Here is a 5,098-nt window from a genome sequence, read left to right on the forward strand (position 1 = left end):
TCTTTTTTTTCCAGAAAAATTTAACAGGTCTATTTATAATTGTTATAAAGTTGAACCGCTCAAACTTGTTCACTGAAACATTTTGACTTGCATTAATGCTTTACATCCCCATGTTTATATTAAAAATTCACACACAAATGAAAATGGAAAAACTGCCAATACCTGATTTCTGTCCCCTATTTTTCCACTCTCAATCATATACTTAGGAACCTTTTGACCCCATGGAAAAAAATATCTAACGTTCAGAACTACCAATAACAGGAAGAAGAGAAAAGAATTTTTTTGAGAATGAAATGTTTCCCACCATAGTGGATTCTTAAGCACGTTCTCCACGTATGCGGCGTGCCAGCTGGATGTCTTTTGGCATGATGGTTACACGTTTGGCATGGATAGCACGCAGGTTGGTGTCTTCAAAAAGGCCAACCAGATCCGCCTCACTAGCCTCCTGCAAAGCGCCAATAGCTGCGCTCTGGAAACGCAGATCTGTTTTGAAGTCCTGAGCAATTTCTCGAAGGGGAGTTTGCGAATCAGAAGTTCGGTGGGCTTCTGATAACGTCTAATTTCACGCGTGCCACAGTACCAGGCCTGTAACGATGAGGTTTCTTCACCCCTCCAGCAGAGGGCGCACTCTTTCGAGTGGCTTTTGTAGCCAGTTGTTTCCTGGGTGCTTTACCACCAGTCGATTTGCAGGCGGTCTGCTTAGTACGAGCCATGGTATAAAGATCTCCTTACTTACCACCTAAATATGAGTGAAACAAACTGTAGCCGGGCGTGGTGGCGCACGCTTGTAATCCCCGCGCTTGGGAGGCTGAGACAGGAGGATCGCGCAAGTTCGAAGCCAGCCTCAGCTACTCTGTGAGGCTCTCAGCAACTTAGTGAGACACCCCTCCCCCCTTCGGCTGGAGCTGGGCGAGCGAGAGGCGGAGCTGGCGTTGGAGAGCGACGACCGGCGCCACAGGGGCTGCTGCGAACACAATTCTCAGCTCTCGCTCTCCTCCCTCCCCTTCCCCATGTACAATATCAAGATTGGCATGGTATTCTCACGCATGTAGGTAATGTCAGGGGAAGCGTTTCCTTCATTCATTCTCCCCACCCTCCCCTGGACTCCTCCCAAAGCTCCGCTCCATTATCTAAAGCCCCTTTGCACCCTCATCACTCCGATCTCCAACATAGGAGAGAATACACATGACCCTTCACTTTCTGTAACTGGCGAATCTCACTTAACACGATGTTCTCCAGGTCCTTCTTTATTGCTGAGCAGGATTCTATTGTATGTATATTCCATAATTTTGTAACTCATTCACTTGTTGATGAACACCTAGCTTGGTTTCATAATTTGGCTATTGTGAAATTGTGCAGCTATAAACATAGATGTGTATTATTCTGATTTCAATCCCTTTGGAAAGATATTCAGGACTGTTATTCAGAACTGTGACACTGGGGATGGAACCCAGGGGTATTCTAACATTGGAGGTACATCCCCAGCCTTTAATTTTTTTTGAAATAGGATCTCACTACATTGCTAAGGCTGGCCTTAAACCTGGAATCCTCCTGTCTCCGCCTCCCATGTCCTGGGATTACAGGTGTGCACCACCATGCCTGGCTTATTTAGTTGCTCTTTACACTTGCTTTTCCCCAGCTTTGGGACCAGCAGTTATCAGCAGTGTTCTCCTCTGCCACCCTACTTCTCTGGCTGGCTAGTTGTATTTTTTTGTGTGTCTTTTGATCCCAGTACTTAGGAGCTGAAACAGGAGGATTGTGATAGGTTTTGAGGCCAGCCTCAGCTACTTAGTGAGGCCCTCTGTAACTTAGTGAGACCCTGTTTCCAAATAAAGAATGAAAAATAGGGCTGGCGGTGTAGCTTGGAGGTAGACTGCCCCTGGGTTTAATCTCTAGTAACACAATAAATAAATGAATAAATATACAAAATAAATAAAAATAAAAATAAATAAATAAGTAATTTTTTTCACTCTTCAAAGCTGACCCACATTTTTATTCTCATAGCACCTCTGGCACAAAAATATTTTGGGTTGGAGTCCTCACAGCAGGATTCAGTCTGCACTTCTCTGGGGGTGCCCATCGCTATACTCATGTATCCCTCCTCTTTTCTTCATTGAAAATGTGACCTAAGTGTCCAAGGCATGTTAATGAAACATGCATGGTAAAGAGATTTCTTGACCTGTAAAATTATCTCCATTTTTTTTGCTTTTCTATTTGTTTTTCATCTCAAAAGTAAGTTGGGAAAATAAATTCCATAGCCTTTCAGAGCAATATTTCTTCCCAGGTTAAAGTCAGCGATGTGGAGTGAGGTAGGGATTACCAGGTTCTGAACCTGGGACTCCTCAGGGAAGGTGCCATTCACCCAGGCTACGGCCATGGCCACGGGGCTGAGGCCAGGCTGATGCCGCACTCAGTCCCCGCCTGGATGGATTCCTCTACTTTGAATCCCCATGGAATGGCTCCTCTTTTCTGTTTGAACAGAAACCATACCAATTGTGTTAGCATTATCTGTATAAGTTAGCTGTTTTGGAGTTTGACAATTTTCTCAGCACACGGTGGCTGTGGAACTGCTAGCTTGCGAGGAACAAGGGAGGTCTTGGGGCAAACCTCCTGTTTGCTGTGGGATCCCTCTGTGGCTCCATGACAGATGGGAAAGGGACTCTTTTTTTTTTTTTTTTTTAAGTGCTTGGGATTGAACCCATGGGCTCTACCTCTGAACTATACCCCCATCCCCTTTTAAAAATTTTATTTTGAAACAGGGCCTCACCAAATTGCTGAGGCAGGCCTTAAACCAGCAATCCTCCTGTCTCAGCCTCCCAGTATTGGGATTACAAATGTGTGCCACCACACTCAACTCCAACTGGACTCTTTATCATTCAAAGTGATAAAATAAGTCACTGTAAGGAAAGCTATATTACTGTAATTTGGGTTCCATAATACATTCTACTTCATTTTAATCACTCTCTTTCAGAAACAGAAAACATAAAAGAAAAGCAAATTAGAACTTTGTATTAAACACATACAGCATTAAATAAAAATGTGAGCTGGGCTTGGTGGTGTACGCACTCCTGTGATCTCAGTCTTGGGAGGCTGAGACTCAAGGGTCCTAGGTTCAAGGCTAGTCTTAGCAACTTAGCTGAGACCTCAACAACTTAGGGAAATGCTGTTTCAAACTAAAAATGAGAAAGGGTTGGGGTATAGCTCAGAGATAGAATGCCCCTGAGTTTAATCCCCAATACCAAATAAAATCAAGTAAAATAAAATAAAGTGCTGGAGAGACTGCCGAGCCTGATCAGGAGAACTGGACATTTTCAAACAGCGTCGTGTGTGGGGCAGCGGCGCCTCTGAGCCAGGGTGATTTGTGTGCGTTAGAGGGAAGCTCTTAATCATGAGGTGCAGTGGGGTCCACTCCCCTGGTGTCTCTATTTCACAAAGAGCCCAGCAGGTGAAGGAAAAGCTCTAACAGCTGAAAATAGAACCCAATATGACACAAAGCACAAGGTGATTTTTGGTGGTGTATTGTAAGCTTTATTTCTTGGTAGTCTTCTGCAGTAGAATTTTCTTTTCTGCCTGATTTCTTATCCGTCCTTGGGGACAGCCTGCCATGATCAGGCCTGGTCAGATACTGAACCTTCCAGCCAAAGGCTCCCACTCTTGTTGGGCGGCGGATTCCCCTAGTGCCTCATTATACACAGGGGTGGTGTGTGAGCTGGAGGGATGGTGTGGAGAGGGAACAGCTGTCCGTCACATAGTAAACGGGGAGCGCTGCAGATCAAGGCCACGCTGGAACACATGCCGGGCTGTGGGGACAGAGCAAAGCTGCTGAAAATTGAATCCTTCCTCCTGGCTCCCGGCCCTAGCATATCACAACGCGGCGGTTATAATGAGTCTGAGAGCTTTCCATTTTTTTATACTTTGGCCATTTGATTCTGATTTTACTCATGATGACCCAGTTCTTTTGTATGACTCATCAAGACCCAAAGAAATGACTATTTCAGGAATCAATACAAAAGTCTCCCCCGAAACCTCACTTATGTTGACTAGGAGGCACTCAGACTTTAGGTATGCTTTCCCCAGCCGGAGTCTCTCAGTATGTATGTTCAGAACGAACCCTCTATGCCAGCTACTAATAAGCCTCATGCCTGCCTTCAGGTTTCTGTTTATTATATGCCAGTGGATCATAAAAGTGAGAGATTAAGGCCACCATACGTTTACATGCTGTTGGAGAGGACTTTAAGAAAACAAGCTCGGCAGCTGCAGGAGTGAAATGTTCTGTCATTCCTGAGCACTGATGTTGCCCAAGCAGCCTGTTTACCAGCTTTTACACACCGACTACTTCCAGGACTCTAGAAATTCTAGTGATTAATGGCTCGCTTAGGGTGGCTCCACCTATTTAGCAGGGTGATTCTCCCCATCAGCCACAGTTTATTGGTGACTTTTATAAGCCGAGTGCTCTCCTGGGACCACTGGAGAATACCAGAAGGAAGCAGAAGCAGAGAAAAGACAAATACATCGATATCAGTAAATATACAGAGAAAAGTAAGCCAGCTTTGTTCTCTAGAGGGCACTGAGTGTCCTTAGTAATAGATGTGTCACTCCTGGGCCAAGGGCACTAACAACAGATACCACTGGGTGTTCAGAAGAGAATGGGCTTCTTACTATTTCCTTCTTTCTTGTTCTGAAAGTGGTAACTACACTACTGTAGATCTAGTTACCAATTAGTAAAATGGCAATACAGCTTTGACTGAGAAATTTACAGTATTCTCAAGTAGTAGCAGCAATGCTTGAATTTGGCCACATAATCTATTTTGAAACCAAGTGACCAGAATAATAGCAGGTGTGAAATTCTAAGAATAGTGATAAATTCTGATAACTGTGAGTCAAAATAGGTTTGCAAATTTATTTTATTTTATTGTGGTACTGGGGATTGAACTAGAGACATTTTACCTACAAGCTACACCCTCAGCCCTATTTTATTTTTATTTTGAAACAGGGTTTCACTATATTCATGAGAGTCCCACTACTTGCTGAGCCTGTCCTTGAACCCGTGATCCTCCTATCTCAGCCTCCCTAGTACTGGAATTACAGGCATGTGCCA

The 5,098-nt window shown here is 44.3% G+C and overlaps 1 pseudogene across 1 annotated transcript; it reads right to left on the reverse strand.

Moving 5' to 3' along the window:
* Positions 1–316: 316 nt before the first annotated feature.
* LOC308264200 (histone H3.3A-like) lies at positions 317–713 on the reverse strand (annotated as a pseudogene). The gene has a single exon. The product of its transcript is annotated as a histone H3.3A-like (transcript).
* Positions 714–5,098: the final 4,385 nt, after the last annotated feature.

The sequence above is a fragment of the Muscardinus avellanarius genome (assembly GCF_963383645.1).
Source record: "Muscardinus avellanarius genome assembly, chromosome: 6".
NCBI lineage: Eukaryota > Metazoa > Chordata > Mammalia > Rodentia > Gliridae > Muscardinus > Muscardinus avellanarius.